This window comes from Podarcis tiliguerta, assembly GCF_965153285.1.
Source record: "Podarcis tiliguerta genome assembly, chromosome: 6".
NCBI lineage: Eukaryota > Metazoa > Chordata > Lepidosauria > Squamata > Lacertidae > Podarcis > Podarcis tiliguerta.
Window position 1 is genome coordinate 4,006,245 of NC_139539.1, and position 21,804 is coordinate 4,028,048.

At 48.6% G+C, this 21,804-nt stretch overlaps 1 protein-coding gene across 8 annotated transcripts in view; it reads left to right on the forward strand.

Moving 5' to 3' along the window:
* Positions 1 to 8,851, forward strand: part of LOC310680564 (sodium-dependent lysophosphatidylcholine symporter 1-like) — a 42,788-nt gene extending 33,937 nt beyond the window's left edge. For 5 of the 8 annotated variants that reach the window (XM_083447392.1, XM_083447390.1, XM_083447391.1 and 2 more), the window contains 2 exons: positions 5,838 to 7,708; positions 8,167 to 8,851. The gene's annotated coding sequence lies outside the window, so the exon portion shown is untranslated. Of the gene's footprint in view, positions 1 to 5,837; positions 7,709 to 8,151 lie in introns of all 8 variants that reach the window. The other 3 variants (XM_083447387.1, XM_083447389.1, XM_083447393.1) reach the window with 1 other exon arrangement.
* Positions 8,852 to 21,804: the final 12,953 nt, after the last annotated feature.

The following is a 21,804-nucleotide window of genomic DNA, read 5'->3' on the forward strand; positions in this document are numbered from 1 at the left end:
ACTCTGCTCCTGAACCCCTGACATCCATCCCCCCCTCGAAGCCCCCCCTTCCCCCCTCCCCTTCCTCCGGTGGGGGTGCTGGGTGCTCCGTCGTTGTGGGGGTGAATGGTGGATACAGTTCGTCCCCCGTGGCGTGCATCCAGTTAGATAAATCCGGCTCGTCCTCCGTGTCTTCGCCGACCTCGTTCTCCTCTGCTTCCATCTCCGTGCCGCCATGCTCGAACCCAACGTCCTCCCCCATCCCGTCCGTGTCCATCACACCCTCGTTCCCCTCTGGGTCCGTTGCCTGCCAAGGGCCCCTCAGCCACCTCTCCTCTCCTCGATTGTCCCACCAAAACGAGCGGTCTGAGGCAAACCCCGAGGGCGAGCCCTCCGGTGAACGTGTTTCTATTGCTGGTTCCTCGTCCGAGGTGAATCCCTGGAACGTGCTGGTAGAAAGCGTGGGTGTGAAAAGCCAGTCGTCGAAATACTCGGCTGGCATGGGCCTGTGTGGGAACAAGGCATGAAACTCCTCTTTGAGGAGAGGCTCGTCCAGGGCATAGTCCGGCACCCAACTGTTGGCGCTGGCCGGGGTACCTTCCCTTGCGAGAAAATATTCTACTCCCTCTTCCCCCCATCTCGAGTCTAAAATCTCTGTGACCTGGTTGATGGGTTCCCTTCTTGGCGACTCCCTCCTTGGGGGGGTCTCTCTATACGGGTCTGGTGCCGTGCCCTGCGCCTGAAATCGGTGAGGTGCTTTGTAGGGCGTGAGCACCGACCTATGGAATACTGGGTGCATTCTGGATCCCTCCGGAAGTGTCAACCGGAAGGCCACCGGATTGATCTGTGCCTCAACTAGGTAAGGTCCTAGCTGCTTATGTCCGAGTTTCTTCTTAGCTAAGGATCTGGTCGGCACTGCGTGGGCCGCTAACCACACCCAGTCTCCCACCTGTATGTCTTCCCCAACCCTTCTGTGCTTGTCAGCCTGCAGTTTGTATGCGTGCTTTGCAAGCTCTAACTGCCTCCTAAGCTGTTCGTGAACTTCCTGCAATTCTGCCGCCAAGACTTCCGCTGCCTGTGGTTCCCCCTCCCCCAGTCTCTCTAATCCCGGGAAGGTTCTGGGATGCCTCCCGTTGTTGGCGAAGAACGGCGTCACCCCTGTGGACACGTGCTTCGTGTTGTTGTAAGCGAACTCAGCGAGCGGCAGGTAGTCCACCCATGTCGTCGGCTGTTGATTTGCATAGCATCTCAGGTACTGCTGCATGATGGCGTTGACGCGCTCCGCTTGTCCGTTGGTCTGCGGGTGTCTCGCCGACGCTAGGTTGATCTTGACGTTCAGGAAACCCATCAGCTTCTGCCAGAAGCTCGAAATGAACTGGCGCCCCCTGTCGGACAAGATAGATCGTGGCAGTCCGTGCACCCTGAAGACGTGGTCTATGAACAGTTTGGCGGTCTGTTCTGCCGTGGCCACCTTCGCGCACGGAATGAAGTGGGCCATTTTGGTGAACATGTCCACCACCACTAGCACTGCCGTTTTACCCCTTGAGCTGGGTAAATCCGTGACAAAGTCCAGGGCCACCCTCTCCCACGGTTCGCTTGGGGTCTGAAGCGGTTCGAGCAGTCCTGCCGGAGGTTTGTGCACTGACTTGGCCCTTTGGCAGGTGTCGCACCTCGAGACGTACTCCGCGACTTCCCCCCTCATCTTGGGCCACCAGAAATCTCTGGCAACGAGTTCTGCCGTCTTCTCCTTGCCGAAGTGCCCGGCGGTGGGCGCGTCGTGCAACTGCTGCAGTACTTTCGCACGGAGGTCGTCTCCCGGTACATAGAGTGCTCCTCTGCGGATGAGCAATCCGTCCCGTATTTGGAACTCGTCGTCTTTCGCCGTGCCCTTGCGCACCTCCTCCATCTTGGCCAGTGCGAAGGAGTCCTCCTGCAGTGCTCGACGGACCGCCTCCAGGTCCACGGTTGCGGAAGCGCACGCCCACGCTTTCGGGGTGAAAATGTGCTTGGCTGCTGCTGGTGCCGCTTCTTCGAGGTATTGCGGCTTTCTGGACAGTGCATCTGCCATTATGTTGTTGTCGCCCGGGATGTATTCTATCCTGAAGTCGAAATCTGCAAAGAACTCTGCCCATCTGATGTGCCGCTGGTTCAGGAACCTTGCCGTGCGCCAGTACTCCAGGTTCTTATGATCCGTGCGAACCTGCACTGTGTGCTTGGCCCCGATGAGGAAGTGCCGCCACGCCTTGAATGCTGCATGAATGGCCAGCAACTCCCTGTCCCAGATGGTGTAGTTCTGCTCCGACTTGCTGAGCTTCCTAGAGTAGAAGGCACACGGTCTCCAGTCCCCATGTGGGTCCTCCTGCAACAGTACGGCGCCCACGGCTCTGTCTGAGGCGTCCGTCTCAACTCTCAGCGGTTTGCTGGGATTCACATGCAATAGCTGCCCTTCGGACGAGAAGAGACGCTTAAGGTTCTGGAAGGACTTCTCCGCTTGCTCTGTCCAGATGAACTTCTTCTTCTTGGAGCTGAGCGTGTCGGTAATGGCCGCTGTGTGCATTGCGAACCCCTTGATGAACTTGCGGTAAAAGTTGGCAAACCCCACAAACCGTTGGACCTCCTTCCGATTGCGCGGGCTCTTCCAGTCCAACACTGCGCGAACCTTGGCACTGTCCATGGCGAGCCCCTTGTCCGACAGCTTGTAGCCCAGGAAATCCACCTCTTTCCTGTCGAACTGGCACTTCTCCAGCTTGGCGTATAGCCGATGCTCCTGCAGTCGCTGCAGAACCTCCTTGACGTCCCCCTCGTGGGTCTCCTCAGATTCTGAGAATATCAGGATGTCGTCCAAGAAGCAGACGCATTTCTTGTAGAGGAGACCCGCCAGGACGTGATGCATGAAGGCTTGAAAACAGTGGGCGCCATTTTGTAAACCGAAGGGCATAACTCTGTATTCATATGTGCCCAGGGGCGTGAACATGGCAGTCTTCCACTCGTCCCCCTCCCGTATGCGAATCAGGTTGTACGCCCCTCGCAGATCCAACTTTGTAAAAACGCGTCCTTTCCTCACCGTTGCAAGCAGGTCATCTATTTTGGGCATTGGAAAGGCTGTGGGCTTGGTCTTTGAATTTAAGAGCCTGAAATCCACTACAAGCCTCTTTTGGGGCGTGTCCTTTTTCTTCACAAAGAATACAGGGCTGCCACCCGCTGCTTTCGACTCCCGGATGAAACCGCGCTTTAAGTTGAGGTCTATGAACTCCTTGAGCTCCTGCAGCTCGTCTTCAGACATGGAATACAGTTTCCCGGCTGGCAGCGTCGCCCCTGGCAGGAGGTCAATCTGGCAGTCATAGGGCCTGTGGGGAGGCAGCTTGTCTGCTTCCTTCTCGCAGAAAACCTCCAAAAACGCTGCGTACTTGCGTGGCACTGCTTGCAGCGTGCTTAATTGTAGCTGCGTGTCTTCCCCTCCTTCTTCCGGGCTAGGAAGAATGCAATGTTCCGCGCAATAGGATGAACCGAAGGTCAGTTGGCGCTGGTACCACGCCAATGCTGGACTGTGCCTGTGCAGCCAACTCATGCCCAAGACCACCGGCGTGCCCGACAGTTTGGTGACGTTGAAGCTGATGACCTCTTGGTGATTTCCAATCCGCATCACCATTGGCTGCGTTTGTTGCACCACCTGCCCCCCTAACAAGTCTCTGCCATCCACCGTGACAACTTTCAGGGGCAGCGTGGCTGGTAGCAGTGGTATATTGTGCTGCTGAATGAAATCCAGTCCTATAAAGTCGGCGTTGCTGCCGGAGTCAATGGTGATTGGCACTTCCAGAGTGCTTCCGTTGGGCAGTTGGAGAGACGCTGTAAGCTGCACCACTGGTTTGGGTGGGAGGGGGTCTGTGGGCTGCAAAAGTGCTGGGGATTGCTTCATTGACTTGTCTGACTGGACCCCAGTGCCTCTTCCTCCAGCCAGACTCTGTCGTTTAACTGTTGCTGTGTTCTCAGTTGAGTTGCTTCTTTGACTGTTGCCGAGGCTGCAGTGTGCTTGTGGAGCCTCTGGGGACACTCTTTCGCCATGTGTTGAGCACTGTCGCAGATGTAGCACTTCCTGTTCCCTCTAGGAGTCTTCGTTTTGACTGCTCCCGGCGTTAGGGCTCTGGTAGCTGACTGAGCCCTGGCACCTCCGATCTCCATCGGTTCCTCTCCCCCTCCCTGCGAGGGTGTGGATTGCGCACGCGCTGCTTCTTTGGGATAGAAGGGAGGTGCTCTGGTTGGTGCCCTTCCCCAACGTCCTTCTTCTCTGTTGCAAGGACGTTCCTCCAGATGCACCCCGATCTCCAGAGCCCTCTGGACTACTTCCTGGGTGCTCCTTGGCCTCTCCCCCCTTCCAATCTCCGCTTTTACCTCTGTATTCAAGCCCTCCCAAAAGAGGTCTCTCACTGGCGCTGAAGCTTTGTCCCATCCCAGTGCATGGACCAGTCCGAAAAAGCGTGTATGGTACTGCCGCACGCTGGCTTTGCCCTGTTTAAGTCCATGTATGTCTCTCCTGGCAATATCGATGTCTATCTTTGATAAAAAACACGAATCCATTGCTTTAATGAAAGCCTTCGCATCTTGGAGCGCCGGATCATTATCCCTCCATAAATTTCTCAGCCACGTTTTGGCTTCCCCATGCAAATGGGATAGGATAAACCCCACTTTCTCTCTTTCATCTCTAAAGTCTTTGTCAAGCAGATCCAGCGCAAACAACAGGTCTGCTCTGAAGTTGGGGTACTGCTGCAAACTCCCGTCAAAATGAGATACAAGGCTGCCTCCCCTCTTTCCCAAGCCAATGCCTTCTGCTTTGGATCCAGGTGGCCCCTGTTTAGAAAGCACGTCCAACCTTACTTGGAGATCCCGGCAGGCGTTACTCATTTCCTCCTCTCTTTTTCTGGATGCAATTACCTCCGTGCTGAGTTGTGTCACAGCTGCTTGCAGGGCTGATATCTGCTCTTCCGTCGTCATCTTGCCTGAGTTTTGTGAGCTCTGGAAGCACCCCTCCTCTGCCCTCGCTGCGTCGACTCACGTGGCGAGGTTCTTGGTGCCAAAATTTTAAACTGAGACAGAGCTTACTGTCAGAGCTGGCTCCGGGTCCCAGCTCACCAAGGACCCACGCTAGCCGGTAGTACAGTATCAAAGTCTTTATTGAAGAATAGTCTCCATTTCCAAGTCTCAGCGTCCCAGCTCTACGTCTGGACTTTAGACCGGCGAAGCTCTGTCTGAGTCTCCGCCCCCTGTGCACCAGTTTAAGACTCTAATCTTACTCCACCTCTTCCTTCTCTCTCTCTTCCTCTGGGTCTTACTACCCCCCAGGGTCTCTTCCCTCCTGGACTCTTCTGACGCAGACGTTGACCCCTCTGACTCCTCCCCCTCTCTTCGGCGGGCTTTAGGACCTGGCTCCCTACCCGGGCTGCCCACCTTGCCGCCCTCCTGTACATTTGAACTTGGCGCGCGCGCGCGTTTAACTTTCCTGATGACCGTTTCCTCGCTCCCTGACGAGGGTGTGGCCACTCCTGCCTCACGTTCTCCCTCTGCCTGCGCGCTCCCTGATCCCGATGCCTTGGACTCCTCCCCCCTACTGCCCTCTGGGGGGGACGCTGGTCCGGATTTCCAGCTGCTACTCTCTGAGTCCCCTCTGGCCCCTTCTTCCCGAGGTGTCCCCCTGGGCACTCCCCTTGCCCTGACTATGGGGGCCCCTTTCTGTGAATCCTCCGAGTCACTGGAGAGACTCAGAGACCTCGGACTACTGTCGTAGCTGACATTTCCTTCGGACTCCTCCCCCTCGCTCTCCGTTTCCTCCCTCTCCTGTGACTCTGCTCCTGAACCCCTGACAGCTATGATTCAGTGACTTGTCTTCTGCACTTATACGATTTATGTAAGCATATGAGTAAGGAAACTAGGCCAAATGCATATTCAATTTCAGGACATTTTAGAGAACTGGAACTCAGCTGCCCGGAGGTTGACCCCGGGCAGCTGCACTCAATATCATTATGGGTCTCTCTCAACCCCAGTCGTTTTCACAGGTATTTTGGTCTTCTGCAATCTCCGGAACACAAAGCTATCTTCTTTGCAAGCTGAACTGGGACCTCTATGCATTTCTCTGTATGGTGGCATCTGTTTGATACCTACCCATGGCAAGAAGGATGCTTATTTAGCTCAGTTTAGAGAGGCAGAGGGCATGATCTTAGCGGTAGAGAACATGCCGTGAATATTGAAGGTCTCAGGTTCCACCTTCAATGTCTTGAGTTAACAGATCTCAGGTTAGGAGGGCTGAGGAGCTGATTGGAGAGTCAGAGTAGATAATTCTGAGCTAGAAGGATCTGTGTCCAGAGGGAAGTAAGATGTGACTCACCCAGCTGGCCGGGCACGAGTTGACCTTTCTCCAGGTCCTGACTGGGACCTACCATGACGTTCTTCTGACAGGCTATTAGCATTATGTTCCCAAGCGCTCCAGGTCAAGGCAAGCACAGCACTGAACATGCTGATGAGACCTCCCTGACCCAGACCGGTCCTTAGCTTCCAACCTCCCCTACAAAAGAGCCTCGTAGTTTCCACTTTCCTGGTTAGGGGAATCGCCTCCCTCCAGTGGGGGAAGCAAGGCTCTGGTGCACACCAGAACCTGGTCCCAGCCTTCTGACGACACGACGCCTGCCTGTTTGTGAGGCTATGGATGCTGACATCCTTCAAGCCATTTAGCAACGGAATCTTGTGGTCTGGTCTATTTCGGTATGTGCTAATGTGGTTGCCATGCACACTGATGGCTTTTATCTGTGTTTTTAACTAGACTGCGAGTCATTAGTGATTTGCCTGTTTATTGCACAGAGCCAGAGCAACAATAGGTGCTTTGTGAATCACGCCGTGGAGCCAGGTTGACATTTCAGAAATAAGATTCCTTTTTAAAAATAATAACAATTAATTGGGGTGTTTTTTCCCCAGGGGGAGTTGTATGTGACTAAGAAGCTGCGGCTGACCATGTCTCAGTTGCAGAAGCTTTATTCTTTCAGTGCAAATGACATTCCCCTTCGTGCCTCTCATTCCTATGTGACTGGGATCAGAGGGTCAAAGGTTGTGACTTATTAAAGGTAGGCCTGAGATTTCCTCCCACTGGAAGCCTACCGCCAGGAAGATCGAAGACAGAGAACACCAAAATGTTGCAAAGCTTACTGCAGTATTTGGATTCTCTGTCAAAACATAGATAGTTGCTGTAACGTATTGGATTCAAAGAGTCCTTCAGTCAACACACACACACATGCTGTTAGACAAGCCACTCTTCTCTAGACATTTTGTTAAGTTCTGGGTGAAGATATCAGACGACACAGCGATTCTTCACACAGCTCTTGTTTATTCACAGGCCAGAACAGAACTGGGCTGAAGGGTTCAGCCAGCTTGCTTATATAGCGTTCAACTACAAAGCAACAGTAACAACTTTCTGTAACTATCCAATCACTGAACTTCACCTTCAATTCCTTATTTGCATATGCGGACCTGAGTGAAAACTATCTGCCGTATCCCCCTGCTGGCCCAGGGTGAGAACTTCAGGACATAACACCCCTCCCCACTGAGATAAGGTGTTAGTTACAATCGTAATGGTTTCCTCAATATACAGCACTACTCGTAATGGATCAATTAGGCACAAAAACATATTGGTTACATTTCACATACTTCCATTAGATCAACAGTGTTGCATGTCCAACAACATGAAGGAGTTTTCAAACCTTTCTCAGAGTCCAAAAATATGCAGTCATCCACTCAGCAGCTGGGCCCATAACCAAAGATGTTGGCTTTTCGCAGTGTAGTAATGCTGCAGAGAGCTTGCTGGGGAGACCATGCATAAAAAAAGGGACTCAAAAATAACTTACACAAGGTTTTAATAAGAAAAACAAAAACTCCTTATACACCAAATACATCTACAAACAAACACTACCCAACCACCAACCCATCCCCAGGGAAAAAGGCAGAGCTAGGTGCTGCCCCTTATATACTGCAGCCAATTCCCGACACAGCTTAATCAATGCAACTCAGCAGCACCTGCTATGCTTCACAGCTGTGAAGTTGGATCTCGTTATTTTGCTCTGGCCCTTGCTCTGGCCCCTTAAAGGTATACACATCAGGTGAAACAATGATGAACCTTTAGATTTAAAGAAACAGTTCAACACAACATAGTCCTTTAAATAAGTTGGGCGCTTGGATACTATACTGGCCCACCTTACAAAGTTGTTGTAAGGGTCACAGTGTACATGACATGGTTTGAAACCTCTAAAGAGCTACACAGATGTGATCTCTTTTTATTACGACCACAGCTATGCCCAGATTCTTGCCAGATTCAGCACTGCTACATGCAATGCTGCTCTGATCTTCCTCAGCAAAGACCTGGGGAAACAGAAGCAGTTGCGCTGTTGCTTTTGCTGAAAAGCAGCTGATTTCTCGTCTGCAACCCAGGGCCAGAAACGCACTTCAGGGATGGGCTGCTGTGTACAGCTTGTTCCCTCTCTGCCCCTGCAGCTTCACTCCCATTATATTCTGGGTTGCTCCCTCCTCCTTCCGAAAGGCGGTGGCTTTTTGGTGCCAGGAAATCAAAAGCTGCTGTTATCGCATCCTACTAAAAGCTTCACAATTGGTGTAATTTGTATTCAGGTATTCTTGTAACTTGCATGTTACACCGTGTGGGCTGGAAGAGTAACGAGCGTCAAGCTGTGCTTTATACTTCGGAGTTTGACTGAATATTTGCATTTTCCGAGGCTGACATCTCTCGAGTTGTTTCGTTTCAGCTGACAAAAGCTGCCTTTCTCATTTTGTATTTTGTATGCTTTGACAACCAATACAGATGTTTCTGTTTCATCCCTTCTCATGCACTGTCCCTTATTCTTCAGCGGGAAGGGGTGCGGAGCATCTATTCCATTCCGGCCTCTCACTTCTGTGTGTTTGAGGTGGAGGATGATGAGGGAAAGCACATATATAGGGAAGGAGGTGGGTTTTCTCTCTTAAGATAAGAATTCTGCAGTGTAGGCTGAAAACTCCTTTTGCTTCTTGGAAAACGGGAATAGGAGAGGGGGCCCCAGGTACCTCAGAGATGGACCGGCCTGTGGTGAAACACATACAGTGGTACCTTGGTTGTCAAACTTAATCCATTCCGTTCGAGAGCCAGTGTGGTGTAGTGGTTAAGAGCGGTAGACTCGTAATCTGGTGAACCGGGTTCGCGTCTCCGCTCCTCCACATGCAGCTGCTGGGTGACCTTGGGCTAGTCACACTTCTCCAAAGTCTCTCAGCCCCACTCACCTCACCAAGTGTTTGTTGTGGGGGAGGAAGGGAAAGGAGAATGTTAGCCGCTTTGAGACTCCTTAAAGGGAGTGAAAGGCGGGATATCAAATCCAAACTCTTCTTCTTCCTCTTCTTCGACTCCTGGAACCGTTCGAAAACCAAAGCACAGCTTCCGGTTGTCTGCAGGAGCTTCCTGCACTCAGACACAGAAGCCGCGTCGGATGTTCAGCTTCCAAAAAACGTTCGCAAATCAGAACAATTACTTCTGGATTTGCAGCGTTCAGGAGCTGATTTGTTCGGGAGCCAAGCCGTTCGAAAACCAAGGCACCGCTGTAGTTGATTTCAGTGATGCAAACCAAGCTAACCAATGGGCATTTTCTGCAGACAAGGATTGATTGGGATAGCTTGGTGGGCAAGACAAGCTAAACAGCGAGTGGGACTTAGGGCAAATGGTTGCAGCGTGGAGTGCTCCTGTTGTGAGATGCTCATAAGAACACGAGAGCCCTGGTGTCAAGGCAAAGCCTCATCGAGTCCAACATTTTGTTCTCAAAGTGGCCAGCCAAATGTCGATAGGAAGCCCTCAAGCAGAACTCAGAGCAGAGGTGCACTCTTCCCAATTGCATCAGGCTGGGGAAGGCTGCCTTAGGCTACCGTATTTTTCGCTTCACAAGACGCACCTGACAATAAGACGCACATAGTTCTTAGAGGAGGAAAACAAGAAAAAATATTCTGAACGAAACAGTGGATGTATGATTTTTTGGGTGCAGGCTGTAGCCATGGACATGCTATGTGATCTGATGGTGAATTTGGGGACCCAATGCAAAATTCCTGAGGATCCATGTGGATCTGTGCTTTGTAACCACATTTTTGCACCATTGCAACCCCAGGAAACAGTGGGTGCGTGATTTTTTTGGTGCAGGCTGTAGCCATGGACATGCTATGTGATTTGATGGTGAATTTGGGGTGACCCAATGTAAAAATCCTGAGGATCCATGGGCTTTAACCTCCTCCTTCTCAGGCAGCCTCCGCTAGCATCCCTTATCTCTCTCCCGATCCCACCGATCAGCTGCTTCCTTTCAACACTCCCTTCCCTCTTGTTTGCCTTAGTGTCTTTTCCTTAGCTGGAGCAGTTTTTTGCTCCTCCTTTTCTTCTAATTTCTCTCCTCATTGATTTAGTCTTCCTGTTTCTGCCCTTTGCAAGTTTGCTGTCTTTACCTCCCCCCTCCCAGGCAGCCTCCTTTATTGCTAGCATCCCTTATCTCCCTCCCTGATCGCTTGCTGATTAGTGGCTTTGTTTCCACACCCACTTCCCTCTTTTTTTAAAAAAAGCATGATCTGCTTTTTGCCCCTGGGCAATTCGGCTCCAGGGACCACACATTCGCTCCACAAGACGCACAGACATTTCCCCTCACTTTTTAGGAAGAAAAAAGTGTGTCTTATGGAGTGAAAAATACGGTATTTTGGAAGGTGCAATAGTTTAGTGGCAAAGCATATTCTTCTCACACAGACAATCCTGCCCCGAAACCTTGCCATCTTCAGTTAAAAGGACCAGGAATGGCAGATTTGTCGATGATTCTCAGTTTGAAGCAGGCAGTTCTAAGCCAGATGGACCCTTGTTTTTTAGCGCTGCAAAACAAGGCGGATAAAGTTTTCGCTTCAGTATGTTCTGATTTTGAAAACTGCAGTGTGAAGAGTAGGTCTTAAACCTTCTGTGCAATTATTTGTCCTTGCCTCTTCTGTTTTAACTCCGCAAGGGCACCCGAAGGAGAAAGATTTCATGACAAGCGCAGCTGCCGTCACTTACATCAGAATCATTCACTTCAAATCAGGGGTTCTTTCTTCTGTGTTCTAAAAACTGGATATACTTCTGATAAAAATATATATTCCTAGCTGTGTTTCTCCCCAGAGGGTTTCTCCATTTCAAAGGATAAAGGCTGCTTGTGGTTTGAGAAGAAAACTGCCTTTGAATACTGAGCACTCTTCAAAATTTGACCTTACAGAGAATCTTCCATTTTTAGCGATGCCTCGTGACCCTGTCAAAATGAATGCAAAGAAGTAATTTGAGGGGTGTTAAGCTACAAGAAGAGTGTGCTTCGGGGTTTATCTTTCAGTTTGAATATTGATATTCTACTGCACACTTTTAAGTTGATTCCTGAGGTTGAGATGGGCTGAATTGATGAGTTCTGCTGCTGAATTAATTAAGAGCATGAGAATAAATCCCAGCTGGATTGGCCAGTGGCTCAATGAGTCCAGCATTCTGTTCTGACAGATGCTCGTGCGCATTCAACAGAATATTCAAGGGAACCAAATTGTTGTGATTTATTTGTTTAATTTTTATACAGTGGTACCTCGCAAGACGAATGCCTCGCAAGACGAAAAACTCGCAAGACGAAAGAGTTTTTTGTTTTTTGAGTTGCTTCACAAGACGAATTTCCCTATGGGCTTGCTTCGCAAGATGAAAACATCTTGCGCCTTTTTCTTAAAACTGCCAATGCATTCCTATGGGAAACTGTCAATGCATTTCCTATGGGAAACCGTGCTTCGCAAGATGAAAAATTCACAAGACGAAAAAACTCGCAGAACGAATTAATTTCGTCTTGCGAGGCACCACCTTTATAGATCTCAGGGTCAGTGGCGGAGAGCAGGCAGGGGTGTGGCTTGTAAATATCCCATGGGTGTGGCATGCGTCCTGGGGGCGTGGTATGTGTCCCAGGGGTGTGGCATGTGTCCCAGGGGTGTGACATGTGTCCCAGGGGTGTGACATGCATCCTGGGGGCGTGGCATGTGTCCCAGGGGTGTTGCATGCGTCCTGGGGGTGCGACGCCCAGTGCAGGATGGGGGAGCAGCCGCGATGGCACCCCACCAGGATCGCGCCGCTGGTGGTGATCTCAGGGCCAGTGGCGGAGGGGGCGGAGAGCAGGCGGGGGCATGGCTGGTGCATGTCCCGGGGGTGTGGCATGCATCCTGGGGGTGTGGCATGCATCCTAGGGGCATGACGTGTTCCAGGGGCATGACATGCATTCTGAGGGCGTGGCATGTGTCCTGGGGGCGTGGCATGTGTCCTGGGGGCGTGGCATGTGTCCCAGGGCTGTGGCGCCCAGTGCGGGAGGGGGGAGCAGCCGCGATGGCACCCCACCAGGATCGTGCTGCCGGGGGCAGTGCGCTCCCCCCACACCCCTGTTCCTCCGCCAGTGCTCAGGGCGGTTCACAGACCCCGCTCCAAGTGCGAGAACACACCTTTGGTGCCAGGAGGACATATTACATAAAAACACCAGAAGAGCCTGCAGGATCAGGCCTATGGCTCATCTAGTCCATCATCCTGTTCTTACATTGGCTGACCAGATGCCTGTGGGAAACCCAGAAAGAAGCAGGATTTCAGCACAAGAATACGCTCCCCCTCCTGCAGTTTCCAGCAACTGGTATCCATAAGTGTTCCTGCCTCCAACTGTGGCCACTGTGGCCGGCCCTCTCCTCCATGACTTTGTCCAATCCTCTTTGAAAGACATTCAAGTTGGTGGCCATCACTGCCTCTTGTGGGAGGGAGTTCCATAGTTTAACGATGTGCTGCACCTGGTCCAGTACGTCGGTGTGGGAGCTCCCTTTTGATGTACTTGCAGCATTGCTAAGAATATTTCAGAAGCCTTTGAAACAGTGGCAAGAAAATAATTGGATTCTAATGAGTTCCTGGTCTGATCCAGTGAAATTGTTCCACCAAGTATCACGCTGAGAGGAACTGGGTAGCATAATAGTAGTAGTAGTAGTAGTAGTAGTAGTAGTAGTAATAATAATAATAATAATAATAGGTTTGAGGCATGATCTCTAGGCAAGCTCAAACCCAGGGCACTGTGCACAGGAACAGAATGTCTGTCCTGGTTCCTCTACTGTGCCGCATGAGAATCCACCCAGGCTGCCGTTATGTCTGAATGCGAAAGTGTTGGGACCTGTCTTTTCCCCAGGTTAGATCTTGCATTCTCAACTATGTCTTGCAAAGCTGAACTAGATGTTCAGGGATCTGTTGCCTGGCCCTGTCCTAGCCTTAGGGGGAGAGTGTTATTTTTGCTGCCATTAACAGAAGAAGGCAGCCACATCTACAAAGCATTTTATTGGGATTGCGTTTGCTGCAGTCTACCAGCATTGCCAGTCTCTACACAGTATTCATGCTCTTATAGAATCATAGAATCATAGAGTTGGAAGAGACCACAAGGGCCATCGAGTCCAACCCCCTGCCAAGCAGGAAACACCATCAGAGCACTCCTGACATATGGTTGTCAAGCCTCTGCTTAAAGACCTCCAAAGAAGAAGACTCCACCACACTCCTTGGCAGCAAATTCCACTGTCGAACAGCTCTTACTGTCAGGAAGTTCTTCCTAATGTTTAGGTGGAATCTTCTTTCTTGTAGTTTGGATCCATTGCTCCGTGTCCGCTTCTCTGGAGCAGCAGAAAACAACCTTTCTCCCTCCTCTATGTGACATCCTTTTATATATTTGAACATGGCTATCATATCCCCCCTTAACCTCCTCTTCTCCAGGCTAAACATGCCCAGCTCCCTTAGCCGTTCCTCATAAGGCATCGTTTCCAGGCCTTGGACCATTTTGGTTGCCCTCCTCTGGACACGTTCCAGTTTGTCAGTGTCCTTCTTGAACTGTGGTGCCCAGAACTGGACACAGTACTCCAGGTGAGGTCTGACCAGAGCAGAATACAGTGGCACTATAACTTCCCTTGATCTAGATGCTATACTCTTATTGATGCAGCCCAGAATTGCATTGGCTTTTTTAGCTGCCGCGTCACACTGTTGGCTCATGTCAAGTTTGTGGTCAACCAACACTCCTAGATCCTTTTCACATGTACTGCTCTCAAGCCAGGTGTCACCCATCTTGTATTTGTGCCTCTCATTTTTTTTGCCCAAGTGCAATACTTTACATTTCTCCCTGTTAAAATTCGTCTTGTTTGTTTTGGCCCAGTTCTCTAATCTGTCAAGGTCATTTTGAAGTGTGATCCTGTCCTCTGGGGTGTTAGCCACCCCTCCCAGTTTGGTGTCATCTGCAAATTTTATCAGGATGCCCTTGAGTCCATCATCCAAGTCGTTGATAAAGATGTTGAATAAGACCGGGCCCAAGACAGAACCCTGTGGCACCCCACTAGTCACTCTTCTCCAGGATGAAGAGGAACCATTGATGAGCACCCTTTGGGTCCGGTCAGTCAGCCAGTTACAAATCCACTGAGTGGTAGCATAGTCAAGACCGCATTTTACCAGCTTCTTTACAAGAATATCATGGGGCACCTTGTCAAATGCCTTGCTGAAATCAAGGTAGACTACATCCACTGCGTTCCCTTCATCTACCAGGCTTGTAATTCTGTCAAAAAATGAGATCAGGTTAGTCTGACATGACTTATTTTTCAGAAATCCATGCTGACTATTGGTGATCACAGCATTCCTTTCTAGGTGCTCACAGATTGTTTGCTTAATGATCTGCTCCAGAATCTTCCCTGGTATTGATGTCAGACTGACTGGGCGGTAATTATTTGGGTCCTCTCTTTTCCCCTTTTTGAAAATAGGGACAACATTTGCCCTCCTCCAGTCTGCCGGGACTTCGCCTGTTCTCCAGGAATTCTCAAAGATGATTGCCAGTGGAGATCACATCTGCCAGTTCTTTTAATACTCTTGGATGCAGTTCATCTGGCCCTGGAGACTTGAATACATCTAAACTAGCCAAGTATTCTTGTACTATCTCCTTAGTTATTCTGGGCTGTGTTTTCTCTGCTGAATCATTTGCTCCAAATTCTTCAGGTCGGGCATTGTTTTCTTTATCGGAGAAGACTGAGGCAAAGAAGGCATTGAGGAGTTCAGCCCTTTCTGTGTCCCCTGTTTGCATTTCACCATCTTCTCCTCTGAGTGACCCCACTGTTTCTTTGTTCTTCCTTTTGCTACGAACATACCCATAAAAGCCTTTTTGGTTGCTTTTAACCTCTCTAGCAAGCCTGAGTTCATTCTGTGCTTTAGCTTTTCTGACTTTGTGTCTACACGCGCTGGCTATTTGTTTGAATTCCTCTTTGGTGGTTTCCCCCCTTTTCCATTTTTTGTACACATCCTTTTTTAATTTTAACTCAGTTAAAAGTTCTTTAGATAGCCACCCTGGCTTCTTTAGGCACCTTCCATGTTTCCGTCTCATTGGTATTGCCTGAAGTTGTGCTTTTACTATCTCCCTCTTAACAAACTCCCAGCCATCATGAACTCCCTTTCCTTTTAGTATTACTGTCCATGGGATCTCACCCAGCACTTCCCTAAGTTTTATGAAGTCGGCTTTCTTAAAGTCAAGAAATTGAGTCCTAGTATGCTTGGCTGCTCCTTTCCGTTGTATAGTAAACTTCAGAAGAGCATGATCACTTGCGCCTAATGATCCTTCCACTTCTACCCCATTAACCAGGTCATCGACATTGGTTAGGACCAGATCTAAAATGGCTGTTCCTCTTGTTGCTTCTCCCACTTTCTGGACAATGAAGTTGTCTGCAAGGCCAGTGAGGAATCTGTTTGACCTTATGCTCTTGGCTGAGTTTGACATCCAACAAATATCCGGGTAATTGAAGTCCCCCATTACTACTATTTCCCTTCCTTTTGCATGCTTGGCCATCTGTTCCAGGAAGGCATCATCTATGTCCTCCGTTTGGCTTGGGGATCTATAGTAAACTCCCACAATGAGGTCACTGTTATTCTTCTCTCCCTTAATTTTGACCCAAATGCTCTCACTTTGGCTTTGAGGTTCTAAATCTTGGATCTCTTCACAGGTATACACATCCCTGACATATAACACCACTCCTCCTCCTTTCTTGTCTGGTCTGTTTCTCTGAAATAGATTCTCTTGGCTCCACATATTTCAAGCAGCAAAGTAAGCATTTAACATTCTGCACCTAGGCTTGCCAGAGCCATCCCAAAGAGAAAGTGTGTAGTAATGGGCACCACTTTAAACAGCCCTGGCTTCTCGTAAAGAATTATGGGAACCATAGTTTGGTAAGGGTGCTGGGATTTGTTGGTCCTTGTTCCTATGACAGAACTACAATTCCCAGAGTTCCCTTGGGAGGTGGGATTGATTGATAAACTACATGGGGAATTGTAGAGATACAATCCCACCTCCCAGGGAATTCTGGGAATTGTAGCTCTGTGATGGAAATAGGGGTTCTCTAACAACTCTCATCACCCAGGACCCTTTGGAGGAAGCCATAGCTGTTAAAATTGTATGACAGTGATTTAAATTTATGGAGCAGATGGACCTTAAGAACTGTGTTCGCCCAAGCACTGGTGCTTTTTAACTTATTCAGAAATGATGTGGAGTAAGGGCCGAGCAGTGATTATGACATCAGATTATTCAGGGTAGATACAAACAAAAAGGGATTGTGAGCTGCTCCAAAACAATATTTCCAAACTGGGTGAATGGGCGTTAAAATTGTGACTGTGGTTTAACGTAAGCAAATGCAGAGTGATTACAATGCTCTGAATACCCTCCAACATTTCTCTGGTGAAAGTTGTTGTTTAGTCAAGCCCTTTCAATATCCTCCCTGGGGTGGCAGGAGACTGGTGTTGTTGTTGTTTCGTCGTTTAGTCATGTCCGACTCTTCGTGACCCCCTGGACCAGAACACGCCAGGCACTCCTGTCTTCCACTGCCTCCCTCATGCTGGTAGCTTCGAGAACACTGTCCAACCATCTCATCCTCTGTCGTCCCCTTCTCCTTGTGCCCTCCATCTTTCCCAACATCAGGGTCTTTTCCAGGGAGTCTTCTCTTCTCATGAGGTGGCCAAAGTCTTGGAGCCTCAGCTTCACGATCTGTCCTTCCAGTGAGCACTCAGGGCTGATTTTCTTAAGAATGGATCGGTTTGATCTTCTTGCAGTCCATGGGACTCTCAAGAGTCTCCTCCAGCACCATAATTCAAAAGCATCAATTCTTCGGCGATCAGCCTTCTTTATGGTCCAGCTCTCACTTCCATACATCACTACTGGGAAAACCATAGCTTTAATTATACGGACCTCAGATATGCTGATGACACAACCTTGATGGCAGAAAGTGAGGAGCAATTAAAGAACCTTTTAATAAGGGTGAAAGAGGAGAGCGCAAAATATGGCCTGAAGCTCAACATCAAAAAAACTAAGATCATGACCACTGGTCCTATCACCTCCTGGCAAATAGAAGGGGAAGAAATGGAGGCAGTGAGTACTTTCTTGGGCTCCATGATCACTGCAGATGGTGACAGCAGTCACAACATTAAAAGACACCTGCTTCTTGGGAGAAAAGCAATGACAAACCTAGACAGCACCTTAAAAGCAGAGACATCACCTTGCCGACAAAGGTCCGTATAATTAAAGCTTTGGTTTTCCCAGTGAAAGTAGGGCTGTCCTATTCCACAATAATAATAATAATTTTATTATGGTTACCCCAGCCACTCTGGGCGGCTTCCAGGATATATAAAAACATAATAAAACATTTTTTTAAAGCTTTCTTATACAGGGCTGCCTTCAGATGTCTTTTAAAGGTTGTACAGTTACTTATCTCCTTGGCTCAGGGTCGCATAACTCCATATCCTGTAACATTCCTCTGATGAAAATAGGGATGTCCTAAGTGGGTCAACTTCTGTAAATCCAGGACTGTCACTGGAAAATGGGGGCAACTGGAGGGTCTGCGCTTGTGGCGGGTCTGAACTGGCAGTGACTGAGCAGGAAAGGGCTCTTGAGGTGGTGGTAAATAGCTCAATGAAAACATCGGCGTAGTAGGCAGCATCTCTGAAAAGGGTGAATTCTCTGGTAGGGATCATCAGGAATGGAACTGAAAACTGCCAATATGGTAACGCCTTTGTTAAAAAAAGTGGTGTGACCATCATACATGGACTACTGTGTGCAGCTCCCACCAACTCACCTCAGAAAAAGCTACTTGTTCCACTTCCATCTAGCCTGGGATGCTAGGGCTCCGGATGACTCCATCTACAAAGGCTGCTCCAACAATCATCTTTATTGTCATTGTCCCATACAGAACAACGAAATTGAAAAAATCTACATAAGATATTCAAAACCCAACAAGCCTGCTATCCCAGCTATCCCAACCTGGTTAGCCCCCTAAAAACTCTGATACCCCATTTTTAAATACAATATACTCCCATGCAGACTCCTTACAATGTGTTTAAAACCAAAATCGCATTTGGGTAGAAACTGTTTCTCAGGCGGCTAGTCCTAGTTTTTATAACCTTGTACCTTCTTCCAGAAGGCAGAAGCTGAAAGAGATCGTTTCCGGGGTGCGCACTATCCTGCGCTACCTCTGCAGCTTTCTTATGGCACCCGGAAGCATAGATTTGATCCAAGGTGGGATCCTGCTGCTGAAGGCATCCAAAGTGGCATCTCTTCAGTTGCTGAGATCCAGCTGTTCAGCCCCATTCATTCCTTTGCCTCTGAGGACATCAGTGGGAGCCGTTGCCTGGTAACAGCCAATTGCCATCCAGGGAAGTCTTGCCTCCCATCACAGGACTTAGCTAGATCCAGCTGCTCAGTTCCATTGTCTGTCCTCAGGGGACATCAGCGGGTTCTGCTGCCTAGTAGGCGGAGGCTGACAGGCAGCATCAAGGATGAGGGCAGGAAATGCCACCTGAATAATCCTGGCACCACCGTGTGTTATTGCTGTTCCCGGTGCCAGACTCAAATGGCGGTTTTTAAATCGTGCGAATCTTTTTCTCACTGTGTTGAAAGCCTATTGGGTCTGTAAGGCGGAAATTATTTTTCTTTGTTTTGTTAAAAATGACACACCACTTGATTGTGAAAAAAAAAAAGCCCTGACTATAATCTGGTAACTTTTCTTCTGCTCTGATCCTTGATCGGTTTGGTTGCTCTTTCCAGAACTTTTTCCAGCTCTTCATTCATTCATTCTCCTAAACAAACAAACAAACAAACAAATAAATAAGAGAGGAGGACGTGAGTTGCCTCTGTAAGGAAAGAGGATGCCCTGTTTGTGGGGACTTAGGGGAAATGTTATGGGGAGCTCAGGAGCCTAGGACTGCCTGTTTTCCAAAGATCTTGTTTGGGTGGGTGTCGAGATTGACCCATCTCTGGAGCGGGACCATGCTGGGGACATCCAGGAGCTCACACAACAAAACTTCTTTTATAATGAATAAAGCTTTCTTGAAAGGAAGTTGCAAGGTTTAAAAAAAAGGTATTTCTGGTAGCCACACAAGAAGAGGTAACTTGGAAGCAGAAAAGCAGCACAGCTATCTTATCTGACCAAGAAATGAACAAGTAGGAAGCAAGAAGTCTCTGAGGTTTCAGTTTAGGTGCAAAAACGGTGACTCCTGTTTATACTGAAAATAAAATTCCCGCACCGGTGAAGGAAATGGTGAAGCCGGCATTCCTTCCTATAATTTTGAAGGAAAAAGTGACCCTTTGGCAGCCAGCCATTTCTTAGGAAACACGGGGGGTGGGGGGTTGATTCCTTTCTTGTAAATGGAGCTTTACACTGTTTACTCAGAAGGAAACCCCACTGTATTCAATGGTGCTTACTCCCAAGTAACTGGGTCAAGAAAGGGCATCCTTACACTGCCACCCAAAGCATTTTTATTCAGAAGCCAGTCCCATCGAGTTCAATAGGGTTTATTCTGTTTAATATTTTGTTGGGAGCAGCCCAGAGTGGCTGGGGAAACCCAGCCAGATGGGTGAGGTATAAATAAAAAAAATATTGTTTATTATTATTATTATTTACTTTCTGGTATGTTCCTGATCATGTTCCTGATCATTCTCACAGTTGTTGTTATTGTTGTTGTTATATCCCCCAACAGTGACTCAAGGCAGTTTAGATTATAGAGATGAGGTAGAGCGGCTGACAGAGTGGTGCAGAGCTAACAACTTGCTCATAAATACAAGGAAGACAAAGGAACTTGTGGTGGACTTCAGGACACAGAAGAGCAACGTCCAGCCACTTTTGATTGATGGGGTCTGTGTGGAGAGGGTAACAACATTCAGATTTTGGGGCATTGAATTACAAGAGGATCTGTCCTGGAGTGTCAACACAAGGGGGCTTGTGAAGAAGGCGCAGCAGAGACTGTACTTTTTGAGAATACTAAGGAAAAACCATCTTCCGCAGAAACTGCTGCTTGTCTTCTATCACTGTGCCATTGAGAGCGTGCTCACTTATGGCTTATGTGTGTGGTACGGAAGCTGTACTACCCAGGACAGGATGGGGTTGTGCAGGGTTGTTAAGGCAGCAGAGAGCATTGTTGGCTGCCCACTCTCCACCTTAGAGCAGATTTATGCCACAAGGTGCCATAGGAAGGCACTGGACATAGTAAAAGATCCATCGCATCCTGGTCACTGTCTCTTCGAGCTCTTGCCGTCGGGACGGAGATACAGGATGATGAAGACAAGAACGAGCCGTCTTAAGAACAGCTTCTTCTCCAGAGCGATCTCGGCCCTGAATGGGAAGCCCGGACTTTGAAAGTCATCTAATCTCGCTTGCTGTATTATACTGTATTGTTTAATTAGTGTTTTTATGGAACAGTCAAGTAATTTCATTGTCCCCGAAGGGGGCAATGACAATAAAGATATTATTATTATTATTATTACTGCTACACTTCTATTTCATTTTATTAATCTGTGGAAGGTGTGTCGCACACGATCCCTTCCTCACACGTTTCCTCCCTCACAACAATCCTGTGAGGTAGGATAAGCGGAGAGGTTGCCATTGGCTTGAGGTGACCCATGGGGACAGGGCGTCTCTGTGCAAGAGAGAGACGCTCCCTGATGTAGAATAAAACAGCCTTATTATTCTAGATTCAGGAGGTAGCCATGTTGGTCCGACGCAGTAGAAATAATATAATAAAAAATGGTCCAGTAACACCTTAGAGACCTTTGTTCTTGCTATGAGCTTTTGTGTGCATGCACACTTCTTCAGATACTTTAGATTCTTCAGCCCTATTTTTGTGGGAGAAACATTGGAGGATATGGGCCCAGGCACGAGCGGGAGTCCTCTTCAGGCAGCCATAAACGGCACACTTGCCTCCCTACCCATCACATTATTATTATTAATTATTATTATTATTATTATTATTATTGCCCCTGATAGAGACCCAGCGCGGCTCACAGACAGAAACAAGAACTGCTAGCAACTTGGGAATCTGAGCCTGTTCATCAGGCAGAAGAAAATACTGTTATGTGCATGTTTGGGGACCGCACTGTATTGTTTTTACCACAAACACGACCATTTTTTCCTATTTCCCTTTTCCCAGAGGTTGCTGAGGGCAACCCCGTCAGATGGGCGGGGTACAAACAATAAAATCATTCTTATTCTTAGGATGCGATTTGACCTTTGAACAACGTAATATATTGTATTAGTATATGTGATATACTAATAATATATATATTTTATCAGTATTATTAATATATATATATGTATGTATTATATATATAATAACGTAATAATCGTATATGTGATATACTAATATATATGTCTGGGAGAGTCGAGGGAGGGTGAGAAAGAGGGAGCCGCCCGCTCTCCCTCTCCCGCCTCCTCCTCCTCCTCCCT